Source organism: Rissa tridactyla, chromosome 11, assembly GCF_028500815.1.
Source record: "Rissa tridactyla isolate bRisTri1 chromosome 11, bRisTri1.patW.cur.20221130, whole genome shotgun sequence".
Taxonomy (NCBI): Eukaryota; Metazoa; Chordata; class Aves; order Charadriiformes; family Laridae; genus Rissa; species Rissa tridactyla.
Genome location: NC_071476.1, coordinates 9,756,621 through 9,771,230, shown reverse-complemented (window position 1 = coordinate 9,771,230; position 14,610 = coordinate 9,756,621). Strand labels below are relative to the sequence as shown.

The 14,610-nt window shown below is 52.4% G+C and overlaps 1 protein-coding gene across 2 annotated transcripts in view; it reads right to left on the bottom strand.

Annotated features, from left to right (window-relative positions):
* Positions 1–14,610, bottom strand: part of ARHGAP26 (Rho GTPase activating protein 26) — a 149,189-nt gene that overhangs the window by 18,643 nt on the left and 115,936 nt on the right. The window lies entirely within an intron of this gene.

The window sequence follows — 14,610 nt, the reverse complement described above, 5'->3', positions numbered from 1 at the left end:
GAGACCTCTTTGCCTTCAAGCTCAGGTGAAGGTGCCTGCACAGACCCTTCCTGACCACGGCACCGCTCCTCCAAACCCCAGCGGAGCTGTCAGGGGGGCAGGGCGAAGGTCCATGCACATGGAAGGCAGAAGTTGCTGAAGCTTTCCCACATCCAACACCACCACGATGCCAGACGGCAACTGCAGAAGGACAGGCATGCCGGCTGTGCTGAAAAAGGGGAGAAATCCTCTCTGCTCCTCGGAGTTCCCCAGCAGGGTCTCCAGGAGAAAGGTTTGGGCATCTGTTCAAAGCTCTGCTCCATGCCTGCGCTCCCTCCCCTCTCCCCACTCCCGCCCCTTCAACCCGGCACAGGGGCCAGAGGGGATTTTCATGGAATCCTTGAATGGTTTGAGCTGGAAGGGACCTTAAAGCCCATCCAGTTCCACCCCCCTTCCCTGGGCAGGGAAACCTCCCACTAGACCAGGTTGCTCAAAGCCCTGTCCACCGCAGCAGACGCGGTTTGCTCGTGTTGGTTTTCCCCATGCCGGTGCAGAGATCAACAAAAGATGCGATACTGCTCCTTCCCCCCATGGTTTCCTTCCCCACCGCCCGCCAAAGCCAACCAGGACCCACGTGTGGCTTCCAACCCGGCTGGCCTCGCCATAGCCGGCTGCCACCGCGGCCAGGTGCCGGCAGGCGGGGGCCGCGCGGGGCCAGGGGGGAGCGATGCCAGCGCACGGGGGCGGGCTAATAATTGGCGGCGGTTCTTACGCTACTGATAATTTCCCAGCTTAACACAGCCCTGTCAACAGTGTCTGCACAGCCGCTTGTGCACGGCCAACGCGCAGCTGGACGGAAAGCGGACAAGGGCAAATTAATCGGCGGGCAGGATCCCTTACGGTGGCAGAAAGGACCGGGGAGATTGGGTTACCTCCATTTTAGGTTAAAGTGGCGGCGTTACAGCTCCAGCTAATTTATGAAGTTAATTAGGCACAAGGATCTTCTTTCAGACGGAGACAGGATGTCTTTGTGAGCGAGCAGCCCTGTTTTCCTCCTGCCCCTTTCGGGGGAAATTGTCAGCGTTTTGCTGGGAAATCGGATCGTGCGGGAGGAGGGGGCGGCCGCCCCCGAGGTGGTCCCCATCTGAACCCCGCTCACGCGCCCGCGCCGGCTCGCTCACAGCCCTGGCAGCTGGGGCTGCTGGGCGACTGCGGAGCTTTGGGACGTTTTCAGCATTTTCAGTGCCTGTGTGGTACGGCTGGAACCCAGCACTGCCTTCAGAAAACACTCCCACATTCGTCAAAAGGCTTTTACAAGGCAGAGTCTAGGCTGCATCCTTGATTTTGAATTAAATCTGCCTGTAGAAAGAGGAACCAAAGAATGCATTTGACCATTTCTTTAAATTTTTTTGACAGTGGTGACATTTATAGGTGGCAGAAAGACCTAATTTATTATCATTGCGCTTTCAGCAATCTCAATAAAAATTTTGGCTAGGCTCACGCTGGAGAGCTTCTGCCCCAGAGCAACCGAGATGCAGCGCGAGCGGGGGCTGGCAGCAGGGATGCGGGGGCTGAGTGGGCGCAGCCACGGAGCAGAACACAACCGGACCTGCCGCTTGGCCAAAATCAAAGCGTTCTCAAGAAGGGGGACGGGAGGACGGAGAGGAGAAAGCCAAAAAGAAAGGACTGACCAGCAAGTCTGAGATCTGCACATCAGCTCCTAACAAAATACAGCCTGTTCTGCTGCTGCCCCGGGGAAGGCTTTGTTGTAGCATCTTTGATTCCTGCATCCATTTCCCCACAATGGCCTTAATGTATTTTCAAATACTCCTTTATTTGAAAGTAAAATTTCCATTAGCCAATATTTGAATGAAGCAGTTTCTTTGAAGAAAATACTGCTATGCGGCTATCTCCACACTAATTACATGAATTAAGAAAGCAATGGAAGTGCAATGTCTGTATTTTCTTGCCCCGGCTTTCAAGAAAGCTGTCTTTTAAGCGTATGTGCCCCTGAAGTTTAAGGCGCTTGTTTAGATCTCTTGGAGGGAGATCTAATTTAATTCAGTTTGCGAGAAGCACCCTTAGATGTTCCCGGAGCACATCACACAAACGGAGCGGTGCTGCTCAAAGGCAGCAGCTTCTGCAAAGTCTCCCAAGAGGCACCACCGGGAAGAGCTGTAGATGGCAGGAGTCAGGCTGGGGGGACGCGGAGCCTCTGAAGAGGCTGTCTGTCCGTCCATCCATCCATCTGTCCGTCCATCCATCCGTCTGTGACCCCCTGTGGGCGATAGCGCCCAGAGGAGCATTCCCGTGGGAACACCAAAGCAGCAGATTCCAAGCCCCACGTAACTCACTGCTGCTGAGAAAGGGAAGCCAGGCGCCCGAGCCCCTCGGCAAAAGGGCTCTTCGCCTGACAAATTACCTTTGTTTTAATGGATTAGCCTGTAGCAAATATTTTGACGTATGACTACTAGTTCACATGGGGTTAGCCACAGAACTGGAGACTCATTTTATGAGAATATTTGGCTTAATTTTCAAGTTCAATTTGTGGAAAGTTTCTAGACCAAGAGCCAACTAAGAAGTGAAAGAGCTGAGGCTCTGAAAACTTGTTATGCCAAACTCTGGGGGATATGAAAAGCCCACACAGCAGAAAAACAGATAAACCATCCGGCTTTGACCTTTTCCTTCTGCGAGCGCAAAGCAAGGAGGAGCTGGCTTCCCTTCAGCGCTGGACTTTTCCTCTTGGCCAAACAGCCTCCGATATCTCGCCTCGGATGGAAGTTTGTAATTTCCCTCTGCCCTCCCAAAACAAGATCGCTGCTCTCGTGGCCTACAAGCATCAGTCTTTTTCACATATCCTAAAACACTTCATGGAAGCATACAGATGCTTCGCAAATAAATCCAGGATTATTTAAGCACGACATAGGAAAGAATTATGAAATATATACATAGACATGTATATATATGCAAGCTTTAAAATGTATTGCCATCAGCAACTGAGCCTCAAGTATATTTATCTCCAGAGTCTACCGAGTACGCTGCTTGTGCTCCTCACAAAACAGGTTTAAAGATGTTTGCCAGACCCTTGAATCACTAAAGTTTATGGAGCTTTCTGACTGCAGGCACAATCTGCGACTCACAAGTTAAAACTGCCTCAGAAAAAACAAACATACAGACACCCTTGTAACAGTCTGTACAAAAAAAAAAAAAAAAAAAAAAAAAAAAAAAGAAAAGTTCATAAGATACTTTGAATATTATGTCATCTAGAATAAGCCAAGCAACAGACTGGGAGTTTTAGGATCTTTTCTCAAACAAGAAAACTAGGAGATAGGCGGTTTCTGGTTTAAACTGCAAATAATCTCTAATCCTCTTGAGCACGAAGCCAACCCCATGTCTAAAATACAAAACGCATCGCAGCCCAGAGACGTCTGCCCACAGCTCCTCGCCTTGCCCGGCGCAGAGAAACACCCCTGGGTCCCCCAGCAGATAACCGTGGTGGGAAACTGGCTTTGCCGGCTGGAGTATCTGCCTTTTTGTTGCAGAAATTTGGCATTTTCCCCCTCCCTCTCCTGCGGTGCCGCCACCATGAGTCTCTGCAGAAAGCTCATGTTTCTGCCTGGCACAGAACCTGACACCTCACTTCTGCTGGGGTGTCCCCAGTCTTGCTCCTGTAACCTTTGAATCTTTCCCGCGACTCCGAACAGGAGAGGAAACCATGGCATTTGGGGGAACTTCACCCCAGTCCGCATCAAATGCCACAGGTTGTCGTTCTGCTGCTGAGGGGCAGTTTCATGGCCGAGAAGCCCTGTCCCTCCGGATGGGATGATGTTCAGATCTGTCAGGGGTGTCCCAGGGCCCTGCCCCATTTCCACGAGCGTGGCGGCAGCGCCTCCACCTCTGGCAGGAGACGGAAAAGATGCAAAACCCAACCAGCCGCACCAGGAGGCATCGAGGGAGGGAAAGACGAAATAACTGTGTATCATGACAGCGCTTGGAAGGCAAAGCTTCGAGCAGCAGTTTCCCTGGGGCCCTAGGGTTGGTGGCCCGGGGCTGGGGACCGCCCGGCACACCTCTCCCACCGGCTCGGGGCCACTCCACCCCACTGGGACCACAACACCGAGGGTAGAGCCCCCAGTGGGAACAGGTCTGCTCGTCTTAAAAAGAAATTTAGATAAGGCTTTTCCGGAGGAGCTATGACTACAAGATTTTACCTAATCCCTAAAAAATGCCATTTTTTGTTTGGCAGCCAGAGGATCCGCCCCTTGAGGCTGGCCTTCGTGATTAAAGCCCAGATTAGGCAGAAGTCCCACGTTTCGGGGTCTGGGCTGAGCCTTGCGTGGCGGCACAGGGCCGGGCTGGTGGGAGACGCTTCTCCCCGGCCCCGGCAGTCACCAGCCGTGATTTGCCGCGTGTCACCCGAGGGCGACAGGTCCACACCGGGTGCTCAGGGCTCTAATCCCCCCCGCGGGAGGGCAGTGAGGACCGGAGGTGACGGAGGAGGGTCCCGGGGGGGACCCCGGCCCTGAGCCAATGGCCCCGACAACGCCTCTCCCGGCTCTTGGCTTTCACCGGAGCCACAGTGGCTCCCCGCCAGCCGGCCACAATGCGGTGGAAGGAAGAAGAAACAGCTTTGTTTTGCCCAAAGCCTTGCAATTAATCAAGTTCCTATTTCCTCGCGGTCCCGCTTTATCTACCCCAAGTGCCCCAGGCAGTTTCTATCACCATGTAAAGGTCCAGGCGCCCCGCGCCTGCCACGAGACTTTCTTTGCAATTTCGTATGAACCGAGAGAACCAGAAAATGAAGCTAAAGTAAAAAGAAACATCTTTACTATGGCAAGCACAGCTAGGATGGCATTAAGAGTCCAATGCAACGTGGGAACCCTCCCCGAGAAGGCTGGTGGCTCCGACACCACCAGCTGCCAATCCCTGGGACACCGCCCTGGGCACCAGCTCTCCCACCCAGGAGGAAGAGGACCCCTCTGAGAACAAATTACCCCATTTTTATAGCAACACACATCAATACAAAACCCTAGTACGTTTTCCTGTTTTTCCAAATTAAAAGTGGGGTTGAATACTGGGGTGGGAGGAGAGCGGGTAAGAATCCAGGTTTCCCAGGGACAGAAGTACTTGATTTATGAGAAAATTTCTTAAACAGAAGTCCCAGAGATGCCATTTCAGAGAGCCATTCCCAAAGTGGCTGACGGGAAGGCAGGATGAGGGTGGGACCCACTCCTGCGCCTCCTGTACCTCTAATTGCTGTTATTCTTCGGGAATATAAACAACACGAGCAAAATAAAAGAGAGCCACAAAAGCTTCTGCAAAACAAGGACAAGTGAGCAAAAGGGAGAGGAACTGCAGAGGTCGTGCAGGTTAAGGGCTCGTTTCTGACACACCGCAGCCCGCTCTGGAGAGCAGCTGGGCAGAGGCGGAGAGCACAGAATCACAGACGGGCAGGGGTTGGCAGGGACCTCTGGAGATCACCTCGTCCAGCCCCCTGCCAGAGCAGGGTCACCCAGAGCAGGTGGCACAGGAACGCGTCCAGGCAGGTTTGAGTATCTCCAGAGACGGAGACTCCACAGCCTCTCTGGGCAGCCTGTGCCAGGGCTCTGCCACCCTCACAGTGAAGAAGTTTTTCCTTATGTTCAGACGGAACTTCCTGTGTTGTGCCCATTGCTCCTTGTCGTGTCTCTGGGCACCACTGAAGAGAGCCTGGCCCTTTAGATATTGATGAGCATTGATGAGATTCCCCCCTCAGTCTTGTCTTCTCCAGGCTGAACAGCCCCAGGTCTCAGCTTTTCCTCACAAGAGAGATGCTCCAGTCTGTTGACCATCTTTGCAGCCTTTCGTAGCCCTAGCTCTCTCCTGCCTGGTCCGTCCAGCTCGTCCCAGGGGGCAGGCCAGACCCTCCACCAGCTGCCCCGAGCCCCCTATCAGTGCTGTGCCAAGAGCTCGCCAGCTCCCCTGCCACGTGCAGGGCAGATCCTCTGGCTGACAGTCTCTGTATGGTCTTATGTTAATCTATAGATAATTTTTTTCCTTTCAAAAGCAATGCAGGGTTCCTATTTCCTGAACCTTATTCATCTTTCTGAAACAGGCAATATACTTATATGGAAAATACAGCTCAAAATCACAAAGAGCATGAGTTCTGCAACTCATATAATTTGACAACAGGGAAGGGATTATCTCAGAAATACTCTGCCCTGTAAGCCTGACCTCCAAGAAACACTGGCACACAGAGGGAAACAGAAGCTCAAAAATTCCCCGGCCGGTCCCTGCTCAGAGGCTCCTCCAGCCCCTGGCACTGCCGTGCTCTCTGTACCCTGCCCAGGGGATGCGGGATCCCCTGGGATCCATCCATCTCCAGGGATGCAGAGTCTGGAGAGGACATATAGAATCATACACTCATGGAACGGTTTGGGTTGGAAGGGACCTTAAAGCCCACCCAATGCCACCCCCTGCCCTGGGCAGGGACACCTCCCACCACACCAGGTTGCTCCAAGCCCCGTCCAACCTGGCCTTGAACACCTCCAGGGATGGGGCAACTCCGATGGGGGATGCCACCTTCAGCACACGACAGTGCTGGCCAAAAAAGCCAGCTGAACCTCAAACTGTGCAAAACTTGACCTGTACGTCAGAAACGGGAGAATGAAATCCTGTATTGCTGTTTGCTGAGTGGCGGTTCTGGATCAGTCCAAAGCTCAGACCCCGAGACTAACGAGGCTTTGCAGTTAAAGCCAGAATTATTTGTACAATCCCAGCAGGAGACGGGAACAGGCAATGAAAGAGGGAGAAAAAGGGGGAAGAGGCATTTGTCATGGATGTCACTGAGGATGTAGATATAACCTGCCAGCTCCCAAAGCCCTTGCGAGGACTGGGCCACACCGAACAGGGCAGCAACAGCCCGAGACGAAACAAAAGTGCCGGGCTGTGGCTCAGCACAGAGCTCTGTCCCGAGGGCAGATGGGGCTGATCCTGCTCAGTGCTGGCAGCACGTCCCCAGCGCTGTAGTCCTGCCACCATGTCCCTCCGCATGAAGAGGGGCAGCTGGACCACAGCCCCGACACCCTCCTGTGCTGCCGCTGGCCCTGGGCCCTGAGGAGCACCCCAGCAGCCCGCTGGCACCGCACCCCGTATTCATCACACGGGGTGACATCATTTTCCTCCTCCCGACGCCCAGCAGAAGCATTCAGCTGACAAGGATGGCAAGCCTTTCTGCCAAGTCAGCAAGATGTTATCTGGCGAGTGCAACAGTTCGTTATTAACCATCTTCATTCGCGTTTTAAAGGTGTGAAAAGCGCAGCAGGGACTCAGGAGCGTCTCCCTTGCAAGACCAGCTGGTTCCACTTCACCCCACGGCTCATCTAACACCGCTGTCGGAATTAGTAACTTCAGCTGCAACCGGACATTTTCCTAGCTTGAAATGGAACACTTCTGAGCAGCTGCCACCTCGGCTCTCACTGCCGAATCCGGTGTGATAAAGACGGGATTTACTTTTAGGATGTAAATCCCAGGGCAGAGTCAAGGCTGCCGCTGCTGCTGCTGCCCCTTGGACAAACCACCTTGGCCTCTCCGCTGCTATTTACCCAACTAGACACTCCATATAATATATCTCAAGTATTGGGGGGGAAAAAAAAAAAATAGAAACTAAAAAGCAGCTGAGCATTTCTAGAACTTCAACTAAAAAGGCAGAAATGACAGTATTTTGTGAGAGCACCTGACAGGCGTGATCATCATCACTGATAGCAACCACGGGTTAACTCTGAGGCCACGAGAAAGCTCAGTTTCACCAGGACTGCACGTTTACCCGTGTTTTAAAGCACTGTATTTTATAGGAAAACAGACCCACTCTTGAGGTTAGGTTTTTTCCGCTGTGTGAGTTCAACCGGCCGCGATTTGGGGTGCCAAGGCGGCCGCCGTATCACCCACGGGAGCAGCGCTCCGCGGAGCACCCGCGCACGCGGCCTCTTCGCTGGGCTTTTGTTGGGCTCTGCGCGGAGAATAAAATGCCACCGTCCGACCGCTGCTCTGCCGCCCAACAACAGAAAAGCTGAGCACGGCTGTAAAGAGTTCTTGGGCTTTCACAGCCTGCAGCTCCCTCCCCCGACAAGCTCTCTGTGCGCCTTCAGGGGGGTCTTTCTATAAATAAAAGAAGTTTATTCTAGCTGCCAACTTCACATGGCATACAGAAACCAAGAAACTCTCCTCTGAATTCCTAACCAACACCAGCTTCTGCTGCCCTTTACACCTGGCTAATCTCCTGCTGGCAGCGTAGGGACGCGGCTCCCAAAATAAGAAAGATTTGTTCTTACAGTAATTTGACTAACGAAGCAGGGTACAGTAAAGTTCACATCACTCCCACTACTGCCAACTCCACAAAAGTTTAAAAAAAAAAAAAAAAAAAAAAAAGAAAAGCAAACCTAAACAATTTATTTTTGCTGCAGAGATCTGCATTCTGCGTGGGTACAGGGAGCAGAGCTGCTGAATAAGGCTGTGTCATGTTTACGTAGTTATTTTTCAGAGTGGAAAAAGTGACTTAAATTCTGTGAGGAACCAGCAGCATTTAAAGGTCTATTTACTTCTCCTCGCCTGCTTTTGCTTATGTGTGTCACAGCTGGTAATTGCCAAAGCTGTTTGCAGTTTTAAGGGATTATTTATTCCAAAAAAATACTATCCTATCCTGTTTGATACATGGGTGATGCTGCCCTGGTGCTGGACACGGAATTGGGGTGGCGAGGGCGTTCAGGGCAGCCACCTGCTCCTGGCCACCAGCACCACGGCCCCAGCGAGCCGTCAGCCCTCTCCTCCTCCCAGCCTAGGGCTCCCTCCGCTCGGGCCAGCCCCAGGGAGAAGCCACTCATGGAGGCTCTTCTGCAAATATATATTGATCCTTGCAATTTCTCTCATTTTCAGGCAGGGAAGGAGAAACGCTGTTCAAGTTTTAACTGGGATGCCTAATGAAGATTTATTCTGGTCCTGTAAATCAAAAGCACGTGGGAATAGCCTCTCTTCCTTAGATTAACTGGGTTATTTTTTTCATGACCACTAGACCTTAGATCCGCTCTTCATGTCTTTCCATGCCCATGGAGGGCAAGAAATAGCCATACTTGGTCAATGAGAAAATAACGTAAAATGTAAATAGAGATGTGATGACTAAATCCAAGTTTCCCAAAGCTATTATTTCCCTGAAGGCAGAGTCCCCGGGCAAAGGAGCAGCAAGCGGCACCAGTTGGGGCTGGCCGGCCGGGTGGGATGGCCAACGGGCCCGAAGGGTGGGGAGAGGGGGACAGGGGGAGCTCCACTGGGCTGGTGGTATCTCCTTGAGAAATTGGGTCAAAATGCCTGATAATATTTCATTTTGAGAGAGTAACAGATGATATTCCTTCATCAATTGATTTTTTTTCCTGCAATCCTTATTTTTGATTCGGTTTTTGCCTACAAAGCTACCTCCTGGGGCAACCAGTAAAGGCCTTGATTTTGTAAAGGGAGCTGCTCTGTTATTTCCACCCTGTCACAAAACCGAGCAGACACTGACAGAACATGAACCCATCCTACGTTAAAAGGACTGCCACGACTGCCTCCAAATGCCAAAACAAGCCCTGGTGAAGCTTCACCCTTTGGCTGTCGATGGCGGGGCATGTACCCGGCCCCACCGCCTCCCGAGGGAAAGGCAGAAGCATTACAGGACATATCACACATAGAATCACAGAATGGTTTGGGTTGGAAGGGATCTTAAAGACCATCGAGACGATGTGACATGATCCCAGAAGTCCTGTCAAGCTGTCCCTTCGGCAGAGGTAGCGGAGCAGTCCTCCGCTGGCAGCAAAGAATTAAAAATGGTGGGGGGGGGATAAAGTAAGTGCTCAGAGCCACCACTGGGAAACATCACTGCAAAGACGTGACCAGCTCCCACATTCTAGTCTTGTTTGCACGTTCATCCATATAGAAGTGCAGGCTGGCGATTCCGTGGAACCGCCATGCAAAAATGCAGCCCATCTCGTTACCCCACCTTCAAAACAGCCCCGCACAACAAGAAATTGCTGTGAGAGGAGAAACGGAAACCCTCGCGGCTCCATCTACCTCCTCCAGTCAGTTTATTTTCCAAACTGTAACACATCAGTTGTTGAGCTTCGCAAACAACTGTAAAAGCCGGCAGCCAGTGGCAGGTAGGAAGCCAGCCAGAACCACCCAGTAATATACCCAACAGCTAATTTAAGACTGATGTATTACGCTTATTTTAAGCACTAGAAGGTGACTCTAATGAGGCTGTGTAACAGGACTTCTGCCTGCATTCGCAGCACCCACCTCTGATTTGGCCTCGGCCAGATGTAAGCGCTCGGAGCGGCCGCCCACGCACCCAGCACAGCAGAGGGCTCTGAATAACACAGGGGACACAGATGAGACTCATGAATAAAGCAGGGAAGAAAAAATACAGAGCAAACCCCAATGGAGGTGTCGGTTATCTGCAGTGATACACCCCACACCGGAGGCTTCCCAGGTATGCATCGCAGAGCCACCAGAGCAAGGGGCTTCTTTTAAAGGATTTTAAAAAACCACAACCTGAAATCTTTTCATAACCGCACGATTTAGTTTGAAAACTTCCCCTGCTTCAGCTGAATTCTGCAGCAACACAGTGCTCTCTGGTTCTCATTTTGCCGTGTTTTTGAAGGAAGCCGTTCTCTGCAAGGGCAGGCTAAAGAAACCCAGCGCTTATTTAGAAACATAACCCCCCCACGGGGGCTCTGGTGGCCCCGGCAGCCAGCCCCGGTCCCCTGCACCGTGACAGCTCCTGGCATGGGACAGCAGTCCTGCTGACTCACCAAGTACAACTCCCGCCCAGAGCAGTTTTTCCATAAAAATAAAACCAGCCCTAATAAATAAATGCATTCCCATAGTAAAACCCCGACTGGTGGCTGGGAAGGAAGAACCTTCGCCCCGCGGCACAACCATTTCCCTGCCGGTTGGCGAAGGAGGACCACACTGGAGGGAAGGATGGCGTTGCGCCTGGGAGGGGGACAGGGGTGATGGCACGGAGGCGGGGAGACCTTGTCCCCAGCACAGCCGTGATGCTTGTCGCGCCTGAGGCTGGGGAAGAAGCAGCTCACACTCACCAGGAGGATTCAAAAATGGGCTCAGCTCCCCGAGGAGCAGACCTGGGGGATCCACGACCACTCAGAAGGGAGACCAGAAGCTTTTGTAAACAAAAGCTCAACAAAACAGCTCTGATTTCACAGGCAGAGGTCACAATTTTTAGCATTGCACATTTAAAGGCAACCTTTGAATGCGTCGCTGCTCATTGCGGCAAAAAGAAAACAAGAAATCCCCCAGACTTGCAGTCTTTGCTCTGTACTCCAACAAGTCTCCCACCGAGACGAACTGGAGTTATTTCCACAAGAGCATCAGTTTTCAGCTTCATAAGAAGCGAGAACATCAAAATGAGCCAACTCATTTTGTTTCCCAAATGAGTTTCCCAAGCGCTGCTGCGGAGGGTGAGCAGCTGTGGCACAGCTCCCCAGCAGTCAGCAGCCACCGTGCCCAGCGTCACACCGGGGACACCCCACCCGGGCTCCACCAAGGCTTACGGGATGCAGGTGGAAGCAGGGAATCCAGCTGCAGACTGTGGGAGGAGTCAACTCACAACAGAAAGGTTTGATGGTCTCCGGGACACACTGTCCCTGCTCCAAGGCAGGCACCGCTTTGGGGCAGCACAACGTGGCAGCCCTCCTTGGGCACTGACCCCAGTTTGGTATCTTGTGACCGGCACAAAAAATGCATTTTCCCCCTCACAGCTGTCGCGCTCTGCCCACTTCATGGCATGTGTGAGAAGGTGACACAGGGCCACCAATGGGCAACCCACTGATGCCACGAGACAGCCATGCTGAAAGGCTCCTCACGTGCCCACACTGCCCCTCGCCCTGCCTGGGCGGACATCCATTTCAGGACAGCTTTGGCCACGAGCGGGGCCTGGATGGGACGCAGGGGTCACCCTGCCCACCCTGCGCATGCGGGCCAAGGTCAAGAGACGCACCAACACCTGCAGGCACCGAAGCCCAGAATAAAGCAGGAAAAGGCCCTCGTTAATGAAGGCATTTCCCCCACACAGAAACATCCGCCAGCTCATTTTTTTCAGCGGTGCATTTAGCCGCTGAAATAAGGACTAGGTGAGATTAGAAAATAAGAAAATAAGGACTAGGTCAAATTCTGGGCTGGAGTAGTTTTTAATTTACTAACCTTTGCTGTCATCCCGTTTGGGAAGCAGAGATCCCTTTCTTGAAGGGAAGGAAACACCGAATCCAGGATTCTTTTGTACTTGGTTCTCTTAAAGAGTTTTTCTTGTTCAGAAAGAAATCCCTTTTTCTTTCGAGGAGGAAAGCGGGCTTTCCTGGCCTCTGCACACCAGGAATTTTACAGCTTCTCACCTGCAGGGTTTGAATTTCGGGGAGCGCTGGCTCCCAGCTGATCAGCTCGTGGGCAGGCTGAGGGCAATCCAACCCCTCCCGAACGCCTCCTCAAACAGGATGGCCCCCATCCACAGCCGAAAAAGTACAGAAAATTGTGAAGAACAGAAGAAAAACCCCAAAGTCCTGAAGCAGAGCTCAAAGATGTGTCTCACAGGAGCCAGCAGAGAATTTGGCAGGGTTTTGAAGGATCGCAAAGGGCAAGGCACCCTGAGAGCTTCCCCGCTGCCGTAACCCTAATTGTGTGCCCGGTAACTACAGGGGAGCAGCAGAACCCCCTGCCCGGCAGCCCCCCAGCCGGTTCCTACGGCTCAACTGCAGCTTGCGTCGCTGCCCAAGGCTTCCTGCAAAGTCCAAATTACTCAGCTGGTTAAAAAAACAGACACAGCTTTATACAGATATTATTTGGGTAGTCCTGCAGAGCAGCAACGGCAAAGCCGCCGGGATACTGGCACCATTCAGACACCCTGCCCCGACCCTGTAAACAGCCGCGGGGCAAGGCTGGGGATAGACCTGCTGCTGGCAGCCTTCCTCGCCCTCCTCATCCTCACCACTGAAAAACGATGCCCCCCCAGAGAGCTGACCACCGGGGACAAAACGCCGAGGACCTGCCAAAGCCATGGGCACAGACTTGTGCTCCTGGGTAAGCAGGCACAGAGGGCTGAAGTGACACCCACATGTGCTGTTTGAAAAGAATAAAATGAAGTCAGACGCTTCAATTCTCATTGAAAGACTGGATTACAGATATTTGATTCAAATATTTGAAGTTATAGAGAAGAAAATATTTGCCTTGTGGTATTATTCACCTTAAGACTTTTCAATCTTTAGCTCACCGTGGACTGACAACTGGTGTATTCCTGCATGTGTAAAAGTGATCACACAATCCCTGGATTTGAGGAAAAGCACCAAATGCCACAAACACTGTCAGAGCCATAAGAGCTGCCGGTGATGTCCTGCTAATCACTATTTCACTTTGCAAAATTGTAACGGCCCCTTAATTGGTGGCAAGCAAATGGTTCCACTGCTGGTCTGCTCAAGTAATTCCTGGGTAACAAGAAGATGGTCCATTCCCCCAGGCCCCACATGGCTTTAACTGATTCATTCTGCTGAACTTCTTTACAATTTCCTTTAAAAAATAAATTATTAGGAAAAGGCCACTCTTGAAATCTGAAAAACTGCGAATTTCGCAGACAATTCATGTAAGGTCACAGCAAGACTCAGGCACACAAACCTTGCTGTATTGTAAGTCACATCATTTTTTTCCCATCGAAGGATAAATAAACTCTAAACATCCTGTTGGGGGAATGGTATGTGACCGATTTCCAGAGCTTCCACCGACAGTATGGGCATGAGATGTCGACACGTCTTTCCTCAGTACATAACATACATAATGCGCAAGTTTAGAGGCGTCCTACCTGTCGGATGCTCAGTTCTGCCACCACAACACTCCCTGCAGGCGCATTCTGGTGGCAGGTAAATTCCGTGGGGAGGAGGCGAGGGATGAGCTGAGCCTCCCGCCCCGCTCCCGGAGCCCAGGCCAGGCTGGTTTGGTGCTCGTGCAGCTCGCGGGTTTAGTGGCAGCGATGGAGAGGAGAGAGGCAGAGCGGATGGATGGCAGCCAGAGCCTGTCCCCTGTTCGCCCGCACGCTCCCACGGGCGGCAGCGTCTGCACTTACCTTCCTGCCCGTGCCACAGGCAGGGGCTCACATCCCCCCAGCTGCACCCCAGACCCCCACACCCCAACCCCTGCTGCCAACCGAGCCAACAGCAACCAGTTTCACCATCTCTACCAGTACTCACGCTGGCACTCAGCCATCTCAAGCCCTTAGTAATCTTTCCACTGATAACCATAAGCAAAAATCTCACTGTCTGCTCTCAAGGGACTGGGGGTTTCTACGGTTGAGTGGGAACTGGAAGTGTTCAGAGCCTGTGGGAGGACCGCAGCAGTGGGAAGGAAGGTCTCCTTTAATCGCAAAGGTCACCGCATTCGGCGAAGCCATAAAGTGCCGTGGCGGGAGCAGAATTCCTCCCGCTGGTCCGCGGGGACGGTCAGGGGTGAGCTGAGGAGGCCGGGGGGAAGATGGGCTTCGGCTTGCAAGGACTGCAATGGCTCGTGAAGATCTGAGCGGATCTTCACACGTATGAGGAGGGGAGGTTCTGTGGGAAAATGCTAACG